The following is a 12,597-nucleotide window of genomic DNA, read 5'->3' as shown; positions in this document are numbered from 1 at the left end:
ATGCATATAACAAATTCGTTTTAACAAGCTCTAGTCAGATCTATTGTTATCTCAACCCTCCGAGCCCCACGTTGGGCGCCAAAAAGGACTGTCGTGGTTTGGCCCCAGCCGGGAACAAAGAACCACGCGGCCGCTCGCGCAACTCCCACAGCCGTGGGCAGAATCAGAAGGAATAAGGCAGAAACTCGTGGGTTGAGATAAAAGCAGTTTAAAGGAACAGCAAAACCAAGAGAAAACAATAACAATAACACCAGTAAAGGAATATACGAACGCTATTACAACGCCGCCGCTCCCCGACAGGACCCGGACCGCCGCAGCCCCAGCCCGCTCCCCGCTTCGACTTCCTGACCCCTCCCCCAGCTAGCTCCCCCCCTGCCAACCTGGGCATGTGTCACATGGCATGGAATACCTGTATCCCCTGCTGGCTCCTTGGGAAAATTAACCCCATCCCTGCCAGAACCAGGACATTAGTGATGTTTTGTCTGGCAGATCTGTTATTAAAACACTGATGTGGAGCTTAATCTGGTATTTGGGCTCTGTACTGAAGCCATTACTGTGCTTTGGGTATCATCTAATGGAAACAAGTAACAAATATATTTCTTCATCTGAGTGGTTTTTTTGTGGAGGAAATGGCACCTTCGCTACCTTCTCCTATGCTGTTTTCTCCCTCACTACAGTAGCTTCTCAGTATCTTGAACATCCTTGGGTAGTTAAAATACTTCTATCGGTGTTCCTTAGGAATATTGCTTTGGTTTTCTCCAAGGTTAACAAGCAATTTAGGAATATGACCCTGGCTCTGAGTACGGTCATGGATGGCACAGCATGTGGGAGAATATGGGCAGGTGTCTACAGAACTTCTCACCTCCAATGGATTGGGACTTCACACCCGAACAACTAGAGAATCCTGATGAAGTCATAGAATGCTGGAAAAAAAAAAATGCCGTGGCTATTCCAAAGAGGCACAACTTACCACACTGTGCAGGGCCCTGACCAGCATCTACTAAACACAGCTCAATATTTTGCAGCACCCTCAGGGAGAAGAGAGGGAAAACATACCAACAGACACAATGGTTAAACCAGACACTATATCAGTCACCGGTAACTAAAAAGAAACAATGGAAGGGGAAGTCAGCTCATTTAGTAAGGAATGAGGATGCAGGAGAAAGAATCGGAAGAAGGAGCCTGTTCTGCAGCAGAGCAGTCACAAGAACATATTTCTCCTCTCTCTCTCAAGCTGTGATCAAAAAATGCGAACATCAAGGAATTGCTCCTACAGGAAAGATGCCAGGAGAGAATGCTGTTGCTTGTCCTCACTGTCTTTTGGCAACTCTTTCATAGCCCCACAAAAAGACATTTATCCCCTCTTTTTTGAGCCGGGATCAAAAAAATGCAAACATCCAGCAAATGCTCCTACAGGAAAGATTCCAGAAGATAATGCTGCTACTTGTCCTTACTGTCACTTGGCAGTACTTGCATAGCACCACAAAATGCATTTCTTCTCCCACTCTTTAAAAGCAGGCTCAAACCTGCAAACATCCAGCAATTGCTACTGCCCAAAAGATGCTACGAGTGAATGCTGTTGCTTGTCCTCATTGTCCCTCGGCAGCGCTTTCACAGCTCCACAAAACACATTTCTCCGCTCTCTCTACAGCTGGGCTGCAATACGGCCAACATCCAGCAATTGCTCCTACGGGGAAGATGCCAGGAGAGAACAATGTTGGTTGTCCTCATGTCCCTCGGCAGCACTTACATAGCCCACAAATCGTATTTCTCTCCTCTCTAGAGCTGGGCTGCAATACTGCAAACATCCAGCAATTGCTCCCACACTGATGTTTTAGGAGAGAATGTTGTTACTTGTCCTTACTTTTCTTTGCCAGCATTTTTATTGCCCCACCAAACATATTTCTCTCCTTTCTCTAGATCCGGGCTGAAAAACTGCAAACATTCACTGCCGAGGAAAGGAGACAGCCACCAACAACTTGTAGTCCCGGTACCTTCTGTGTGGGAGCCTTCGCTGGAAGGTTTCTTTTGGGCTTGGTCTCTTCTTACAGTAAGGGAGTAGGTGAGGGGGGGAAATGCAGAGTGCCAGAGTCGGTGGGGCTGCAAAAGCGCTGCAAAAGCAACAGCTTTCAATCCTCACCACTTCTTGTGGGAGAACTAGCATGTGGCTGTCTGTATTGGAGCCACTTTCTGCTTAAGGGTGAGATAGAGTGAGGGAGCTTGCGCAGAGCAGCAGTGTTGATGGTACTGTGAAGGGAAGGCGAGGGCCAGCAACAGCTTTCAGTCCTTGCACCTTCTGTGTGGGAGCAGTCGTGGACATTTTCAATTTTGCAGCTGAGCTCTGGCTAGAATGAGAGAGTGTTAGGACCATTAAGTGGCTAGGCAAGTGCAGAGCCCCAGTGTTGGTGGGGCTGTGAAAGGTCTAGCAAGGGAATGTGAGGGCCACAAATAGCTTTTAGTCCTGTCCACCACAGATGGTGCTAGGACTAAAAGCTGTTGGTGGCCCTCACCTTTCCTTGGCAGGCCCTTAAGAGCCCTACCAATATCAGGGCTCTGTGCTTGCTCTACCACCTAACCATCACAGTTACCCACCTGATCACCCCCAACCAGACAGTAGCTCCAATTACGGATAGCCACCAGCTAGGTCTCCTGCAGAGATTTGGCCAGGATTGGTGCTGTAAAGACTGAAGCTTTCAGTCCTAGCCATTTCTATGTGGGAGCCCTAGGTGTTTTGTTTGTTTTGGGGCTCGGGTGGAGCTAGGGTGCCTAGACTGAGGGGGTAGAGTAGTGTTAGCTGGTAGAGGAAGCACAGAGCTTCAGTGTGGTGAGGTTGTAAAGGGGCTGCCACGGGAACACTGAGGTCTGCTAACAGCTCTCAGTCCTTGCCATTCCTTTGGTGGGTGTCCGTTTTGTAGCTGGGTTCCTGTGATGCTGAAGCTGTAGGTGAAGGCGAGGTGGCAGAACAAGCACATAGTGGGGCTGTAAAGGGGCTGCCAAGGGATGATGTAGGCTACCAACAGCTTTCATTCTGGTTGGTTTTGGCTGCGATAGAGTTACATTTCTTCATAGTAGCTTGTTTGGGACTATATTTTGGATTTGTGCTCAGATAAGTGTTGATACTCTGATGTTTCAGTTACTGCTGAGCAGTGCTTACACAACACCAAGGACTTTTCTCCTCCTCACACTTCCACGCCAACAAGTAGGAGGGGGGTACAAAAAAGGCTGGGAGGGGACACTGTTGGGATAGCTGATCCCAACTGGCCAAAGGGATCTTCCATATCATGTGACATCATGTTCAGCAAAAAAAAATGGGTGGGGGTGGTTGGAGGGGTGAGGGGGCAAGCGCTGCTTGGGGACTGTCTGGGCATCAGTCAGTTGGTGGTGAGTGATTGTTTTCATTTGCATCACTTGTCTTTCTTGGGTTTTATTTTGCTCTCTCTCTGTTTGTTTTTTTTTCTCTTCTCCTTACAGTTTAAAAAAAATACTTTTTTTTTTTTAATTATTAAATTGTTTTTATCTCAACCCATGGGTTTCTTTCTCAGTTTTACCCTTCCTAGTCTCCCCCCATCCCACCGGAGGTGAGAGAGCAAGCAGTTGTGCCTGGGAGATTTATTATTAAAACTCTGTCCTTGAGCTTAATCCGGTATTTGGGCTCTCTGCTGAAACCATTAGTGTAATTTTGGTACCAGCTCATGGAGTCAATTAACAATAGTACTTCTTCCTCTGAGAGTTTTTTTTTTACGGAGGAAATACAGAATGGCACCTTCACCACCTGCTTCTGTGACGTCTTCTCCCTCATTACAATAAATCTTCAGTATCTTGAACATCTTTGAGTAATCAAAATACTTCTATTGGTATTTCCAACGAATATTATTTTGGCATTTTCTAAGGTAAACAAGCTATTTAGAAAGATGACCCAGGCCTTGCGGCAGTGTGGCTATGGGTGGCATGGCCTGTGAGAGAATATGGGCAGGTACCTAGAAAGCGCCTCACCTCTGATGGTCTGGAACTGCTCTCCTGAACCAGTGCAATGTCTCGATGAAGTGCTAGAATGTTTGAAAAAAAAAAAAAAAAAAAAAAATGCTGTGGCTATTCCAAAGAGGCACAGCCTATTGTACTGTGCTGGGTGCTAGCCTGTGCCTACCAAACATTGCTGAATGCTATTCAGCACCTTCAAAGTAAAGAGAGGTTCTCTGGGTCTGAAAACATACCAACAGACACTACGGCTAAACCAGAGACCTAGCCCTCAACTACATCAGTCGCCCCTATAATTGAAACAACGGAAGCAGAAATCAACTCGTTTAGTAAGGGAAGAAGAAGCTTCTACTAAGAGGATGCAGGAGAATCAGAGGAAGCAGCCTGTTCTGCAGCAGAGCAGTCACAAGAACAGGAGAGGGAAGAGACTGAAATCATAAATGAGACAGAAACCACCTGTTCTCTATCCCTAAGTGAGCTGGGAGATAAGCAAAAAGATTTCAACCATCAAGCAGGTGAGAAAATTCCCATCTGATTACTCCAATAGTGGGGCCACTAGTCAGGAACTAGAGGGTAAGGGATTCCAGCAGCTGGGATCCCTTGATAGGAATAAGGCCATTGACAAAGCTATTGGAAAAGGGGCAGAAGTCCTCAGTCTTTGGCAGTGACTGCTATCAAGTTTTAAGGACAGCATCCCTTCAAGGAAGATCTTGCAAATTCCCAAAGCAAATGAACCACCACTGAGGGAGGTATCCTGTATTTGAGGGCATTAGCCATGTTGGAGGTGGTCTATAACAACCTGGATGACAACCAGGCATCCAAAGACCCAGATAAAATCCAGTGCACACAGTCCACGTGGCGAAAGTTCATATGAAGTGCACTGACGTCGTATGCCAACACCCTGGCAATAATGAACTGGACAGACACGGAGGCACCACCTAGGGATGGACTGGCCAGACAACTCCGAGTATATAAAGATAACCTCGCTTTCTCCCTATGGGCCTGAGTCTTGTCTGTGGAGAAACTAACCCAAAAATTGTCCCAGCAAGCCACGAAGGGTACGTCTTCCTCACCCATACCAACCAATGCGTCAGCTATTAAAAGTCAGCCTTTTTCTGTTCGAGGGAGAGGGCACTGACAGCACACACGATGTGCAAGCTTATGATCCTGTCTGTTTGACCAGGGGGAGGACATGGGGAAGCGGGGTGGTGAACCTCCCGGGAAACTAGAAGCTCAGGTACACAAACTGCAAGGAAAAACAACAGCCAGAAGGAAAACTTACTGCTCCAGCGCTTGTTAGGCAGACTAGAAGAGTGGATTGTACCTTTGACCCTGATGAAGGGACTTCTGCTTAACAGTTACAAAAAATCAAGTAATGCGTACTCTGACCAGGAATAGAAGGGCCCTGCCTTCAGCCAGGTGGAGGAAAGACATAATAGGCTTTACTGGACTGTGTGGATTCGATGGCCTGGCACATCAGGCCCATGGGATTGTAAAGCTCTAGTGGACACCGGTGCACAGTGTACCCTAACACCACCAGACTACAAAGAGGCAGAATACATCTGTAATTCTGGAGTGACGGGAGGATCCCAAGAACCATCTCTGTTGGAGCCTGAGGTAAGCCTCACTGGGAATGAGTGGCAAAAGCATCCCATTGTGACTGGTCTGAAGGCTGCTTGTATCCTTAGCATAGACTACTTCAGGAGCGGGTAATTCAAGGAGCCAAAAGGATATCAGTGGGCTTTTGGTATAGCTGCCTTGAGTACAGAGAAGAGTAAACAGCTGTCTAGCTTGCCTGGTCTCTCAGAGCATTCATCTATGGTGAGGTTGCTGCAGGTTAAAGAACAGCACGTGCCAGTCCAGTCGTTACCATGACAGTGCACCGGTGACAATATTGCACCAATTGAGACTCCCCGGTTCCCACTCATAACTTAATTTGGTGACCGGAGAGTCAAGGAGTGATCAGTAAGACTCATTCACCCTTTAATACTCCCATATGGCCAGTGCAAAAGTCTGACAGAGAGTGGAGGCTAACAAACAGTGGACTATTGAGACCCGAACAAAGTCACACTGCTGCTGAGTGCTGCTGTACCAGACATGCTCGAACTCCCATATGAACCAGAGTCAAAGGCCCCCAAATGGTATGCAACAATTGATATCGCCAACATGGTTTTCTCAATCCCTCGGGCAGCAGAGTGCAGGCCACGGTTTGCTTTCAAACGGAGGGTTATCCAATACCCCTGGAACTGACTGCACCAGGGGCGGAAACACAGTCCTGCCATTTATCATGGATTGATACAGACTGCACTGAAACAAGGTGAAGCTCCTGAACACCTGCAGTACATTGGTGACATCATTGTGTGGGGCAACACAGCAGAGGAAGTGTTTTGAGAAGGGGGGAAGAATAATCCAGATTCTTTTGAAGCCTGGTTTGGCTATAAAACAAAGTAAGGTCAAAGGACCTCCACAGGAAATCTAGTTTTAGGAATAAAATGGCAAGATGTTTGTTGTCATATCACAATGGACGTGATCAATAAAATAACAGTTATGTCTCCGCCAACTAGCAAAAAAGAAACACAAGCTTTCTTAGATGTCGTGGGTTTTTGGAGAACGCATATTCCACGTTATACTCTGATTGGAAGCCCTCTCTGTCAAGTGACTTGCAAGAAGAATGGCTTTGAATGGGGCCCTGAGCAGCAGCAAGCCTTTGCACAAATTAAACGGGAGATAGTTCCTGCAGTAGCACTTGGGCCAGTCTGGACAGGGAAAGATGAGAAAAACGTGCTTTACATCACAGCGAGGGGCCACAGCCCCATCTGGACCCTCTGGCAGGAAGCACCTGGTCGACTGGCAGGAAGCACCTGGTCGACTCAAGGTCGACCTCTGTTGGAAACTAAAGTTTTACTTAGCATAAGTAGCTAGATTTGTGAAAGCTTAGGCTGCAAGATGTAACCTAGCAACATAGTGAACTTAGGCTGAACACATTCTGAGTCCAAGAAGAGGGCTAGCAGTTTAGTGTGGCTTTGATACATTGTAACTTAACTAACATAATGAGATTGTATAAGTAATATTAGTGAAGGTTGTATGCTTAACATTATGAATTAAAGTGACTGTTATGATCAAAGGAAAGGGAAGTATAATTCTTGGAAATGCAGAAAGGGACCATTCTATCTGGTGTCAGCAGAAAATGGATGAGATCCAGGTGCGGATGGGAGAAAGATCATGAAACTGTCTAAGACACCAAAACTATCATTGTAGTGACAGGACGACGGGGAATGGCTTTAAACCGGAAGAGGGCAGGTTTAGATTAAACATTAGAAAGAAATTTTTCACTTTGAGGGTAGTAAGGCACTGGAACATGTTGCCCAGAGAAGTTGAGGCCCCATCCTTGGAGGTGTTCAAGGCCAGGCTGGACGTGGCCTTGGGCAACCTGGTCTAGTGGGAGGTGTCCCTGCCCATGGCAGGGGGGTTGGAACTCGATGATCTTCAAGGTCCTTTCCAACCCAAACCATTCTATGATTCTATGAAGACCACACATAACTGTTGAACAATTTCTTTGGACAAAAGACACATGCTTGTCATGTGAACAGGTGCATAAATAGCTTACGTAATAGGTTGTGAGGCTTTAAAAAGCACTGGAAAATAACCAAGGGGGTGCCTCTTCAGAGACAGCCAGCTTGACCTGTATTAAACAGACTCTGTGACAGAACCTAGGGTCTGAAGTCTACAGCCAGAGGCTATGATTTGATCCAGCTGCACCTAGATTTCTCTCTGAGAAGGAGTTTAGAAAGCAGTGGGGTCCGATCTGAACCTCATGAATTGGTGGTAGGGTCTTCCCAAACTCTTCTTCAACACCTCTAGGGTTTTGGAGCCCAGGATATACAGGATCTGAAGCTCATTACACTCCAACTGAAAAAGAACTATTAGCAGCCTATGAAGGAATTTGGGACACTGTTGGGACAGCTGACCCCAACTGGCCAAAGGGATATTCTATACCATATAGTGTCATGCTCAGCGATAAAACTTGGGGTGGTACATTGTGGGGGATACCACTGTTCAGGGACTGGTTAGGCATCAGTACATTGGTGGTGAGCAATTGTTTTCATTTGCATCACTTGTGTTTCTTGCATTTTAATTTTCCTCTCTGTCATTTTTTTTCTCTTCTCCTTACAATTATTTTTTTTTATTTTTTCTTTTTAGTTTTTAAACTGTTTTTATCTCAACCCATGGGTTTCTTTCCTATTTTTACCCTTCCTATTCTCCCCCCACCCACAGGGTGGAGTGAGAAAGTGGCTGTCTGGTGCTTAGTTGCCAGTTGGGGTTAAATCACAACACCTGGCCACACCTGTGTGGGAACCTTAGGTGGTGGGTGGCTGTTTTAGACCTGGGCTCTGGCTAGGGTGAGGGGTAGGTGATGGTTCTGGTGCTTGAGACAGTGTAGAGCCCAAGTATTCTGGGGCTGTGAGGGGAAGACCATGGGAAGGTGATGGATTTGAAAAACCTCAGTTATGCCTGGGAGCCATAGCTGTCAGAACTGCATGTTTGACCTATGCTCTGGCAACGGTGAAGATCAGGAGGAGAATTAATGTCAGAGTTAGGTAGAATACAAATACTAGAGCCTTAACGTTTGAGATGCTTTGAAGTGGCTGCCAATGGACAGTGAGGGCTGCCAAATGCTTTCATTCCTGGGGACTTTTTCTTGGGAGTCATTGCTGGAAAGGCTCTGCTTTGGACATAGGCTTAGGGCAGAGTTGAGTAGGGTAGGCAACAGCAGTGGCCAAGAATGAAATCCTTTGGCAGCTCTCTCAGCTTTCCTTTTCAGCCTGTTTGCAGCCCCACCAACACTGGGGCTCTGTGCTTGCTCTAGCACTTACTTCTATCCCACACCACGACCATAAACCTAGACAGGGCTCAGGTTCAAAATGGACACCTGCCAGCTACGGCTCTCACACAGAAATGGCCACGACTGAAAGCTTCTTGCAGCCCTCACCTTCCCTTGGCAGCCTTTTCACCAACCCACTAACACTGGGGGTCTGCAGTTGCTCTGCCCTCTAAAACTCACTTACCCCTCGCCCAGAGCCCAGCTCCAAAACAGACACTCACCACCTAGGGCTCTGAACAGAAGTAGTCAGGACTGAAAGTTGTTGGCAGCCCTCACCTTCCCTTGGAAGTCCCTTCACAGTCAAACAAACACTGGGGCTCTGCATTTGCTCTTGCACATAATCGTCACCTACAGTATAATCACAACCCTAGGCGGAGGACAGCTCCATTACAAACTCCACCAGCGATGGCTCCCTAGAATAAGTGTCCAGGTCTGAAAGCTCTGGCAGCCCTCACCTTCCTTTTCAGCTTCTCTGCAGCCCTACAAATATTGGAGCTCTGCTCGCTCTCTTGCACCTATGGCTAATTCTCATCCTCGTCCTAACCCTTAATAGACCTCAGCTCCAACAGGGATGCTGCCAGCTATCACTCCCATGAAAAAATGCCCTAGACTGAAAGCTTTTGACTGCCCTCACACACCCTTGACTGTTCCTTCACAGCCCCACAAACACTGGCGCTCTGTTCTTTGTCCTGCTCCTTACCCTTGCACTAACCCTAACCAGAACCTTGGTATAATGAGATACCTCACATTTTATGGCTCTTAGGTAAAAGTGGCCAGGACTGAAAACTTTTGGCAGCCCTCACCTTACCTGGGTGGCTATTTTGCACTCCCCCTAACACAGGGGCTGTACTCTTTGTCTTCCACCTAACCCTAACCCTTTTCCTGATCCTGATCTTACCCTATGTTCTTATCCAAAACAGAGCCTTGCAAGCAGTGGCTATCAAGAAGAAGTGGCCAGGACTGAAAGCTTTGGCATACCACGCCTTCCTTCATGAGCCCCTTTGCAGCCCCACAAACAACGGGGCTCTGCTGTCTGTCCTATGACTAAGCCTCACCCTAACCCTAGCCAGAGCCCAGGTCCAACAGGGACACCGTCAGCTATGGCTCCCAAGAAAAAGTGCCAAGGACTGAAAGCTTGTCGCAGCCTCACCAGCCCTCGGCAGACTTTTCACAGCTCCCCTAGCACTGGGGCTATACACTTTGTCTTGCACTGAACCCTAACACTTTTCCTGACACCCACTCTACCCTAAGCCCATGTGCAAAACAGAGCCTTGTCAGCAACGGATGTCTGTCCTGCACCAGGTCTTAGCCATTCCAATCTTCATCAGTTCCCAATATACTCAAAAAGGGAGGCATTTTTCACGGAAGGACTCCAGCACAATTTTTAATAGGCTCAGAGACTCCATGACTGAAAAACTAATTATAAAACCTCTACAACTGACAGACCAAAAGTATGCATATGCAATAGATAGTAAAATAGAGAATTATTTAATAAGCACCCCACAACCTCCCCAACTTTCCAGATTTTCTTGGTATAGAGTTTGCTGTCTAAAACTCAGCTCCATGCTATTTCCTCCTGATTGTCATTAAAGCATTTGAATAAAAGAGTATTTTTTTTTAAATTCCACAGCAGAAATCAGGATGAAGATGTAATCTTCCTCCATGGTTTCCATTTTAAATTTTCTATGCCTCAATACTGCAGTCAGGGATGAGGTAAAACATGTGAGGGGATAGAAATGATAGAAAAGTGAACGTTTACTACTGACTTCTCATTTAATATGAAGAAGTGACTAGAAAGAAAAAGAGATGACACACACACATATAGATACACGCATAAATATGCAAAGACAGAACTAGTATTTCTGTAGAGGTTCCAAAGATTTAAAATAAAGGAGGAAATGAAGCCATGACACATGGTAGTACAAAAAGTCCAAGAACATACTTAATTACAATTCTGATTCCATAACCTATAAGGAAGTATGATTTATTTTCAGTGCTTAAACTGCCAGTTCCTTCTTCAGTGCACGTAAAAATCATTCATTTCTGGGCACTTTGGGCAAACACGTGTTTGCACACTCTAAGGTCTAAAAATCTTTCTGATAATTTCAAGGTTAAAAATGACATCTGCAATTCTAATGTGAGCTGGAAAATGAGGAATCTCTTTTCCAGGAGTTTTCACAGATATTCTGAAAAGATGGGAAAAGTATGGTATGGCATAAGCAATCATGTCTTACAATTTTTGCTAACCAAACAGCTAACGCTGCAGTTTCATAAATAAAAGCATTCAATTTGAATTACCCTGTGACAAATTTAATTAAAATTATTATCTCCTTCAGAATTTACTGTAGCTGAAATTAAATTAGTCTAATTAAAATAGTACAACTTATAATTGCTAGCGCTTTCATCATAGTTTATAACTGATCACATAACTGGATGATGAAGAATCACCTCCCTTGACCTGCTGGGCACGCTTCTTTTGATGCAGCCCAGGATGCAGTTGGCTTTCTGGGCTGCAAGCGCACATTGCTAGGTCACGTTGAGCTTCTCATCAACCAGCAACCCCTCACAGTAAAGAATTTCTTCCTAATATCTCATCTAAATCTACCCTCTTTCAGTTTAAAACTGTTACCCCTCATCCTAGCACTACACTTCCTGATAAAGAGTCCCACCTCATCTTTCCTGTAGGCTCCCTTTAAATACTGGAAGTCTCCTATAAGGTCTCCCTGGAGCCATCTCTTCTCCAGGCTGAACAACCATGACTCTCTCAGCCTGTCTTCGTAGGAAAGGTGATTCAGTCCTCTGATCATCTTCCTGGCCCTCCTCTGGACTCACTCCAACAGGTCCACATACTTCATGTGCTGAGGACTCCAGAGCTGGATGCAGGTGGGGTCTCAGCAGAGCAGAGTAGAGGGAAGAATCACCTCCCCTGACCTGCTGGGTGTGCTTCTTTTGATGCAGCCCAGGATGCAGCTGGCTTTCCGGGCTGCAGGTGCACATTGCTGGGTCATGTTGAGCTTCTCATCAATCAGCACTCTCAAGTCCTTCTCCTAGAGATGCTATCAATGCATTTGCCACCCAGCCTGTATTTGTGCTTGGGACTGCCCCAACCCACATGAACGATCTTGTACTTGGCCGTGTAGAACTTCACGAGGTTTGCACAGACCCACCTCTCAAGTCTGCCCAAGTCCCTTTGCGTGGCATCCCGCCCCTTGAGTGTGTCTACCTCGCCACATAGCTTGGTATCATCGGCAAACTTGCTGAGGGTGCACTCAATCCCACTGTCCGTGTTGCCAACAAAGATGTTAAACAGCACTGGTGCCAGTATCGACCCCTGAGGAATGTCACTCGCCACTGACCTCCACTTGGACACCGAGCCGTTGACTGCAACTCTTTGAGTGCAGCCATCCAGCCTATTCCTTATCGACCAAGTGGTCCATCCATCAACTCCGTATCTCTCCATTTAGAGACAAGAATGTCATGTGGGTCAGTGTCCAGTGCTTTGCACAAATCCAGGTAGATGACATCTGTTGCTCTCCCCTTATCCACCAACACTGTAACCCCATCCTAGAAGACCACCAAATTTGTCAGGCATGACTTGGTGAAGCCACCATCGGCTGTCACTGATCACCTCCTTATTTTCCGTATGCCTTAGTATAGTTTCCAGGAGGATGTGCTTCATGATCTTACTGGGCACAGAGGTGAGACTTCCCTGAGCCTTCCTTTTTTTCCCCTTTTTAAAA

The sequence above is a fragment of the Charadrius vociferus genome, unplaced genomic scaffold (genome assembly GCF_000708025.1).
Source record: "Charadrius vociferus isolate BGI_N301 unplaced genomic scaffold, ASM70802v2 scaffold177, whole genome shotgun sequence".
NCBI lineage: Eukaryota > Metazoa > Chordata > Aves > Charadriiformes > Charadriidae > Charadrius > Charadrius vociferus.
Note: the sequence above shows the minus strand (reverse complement) of the source record.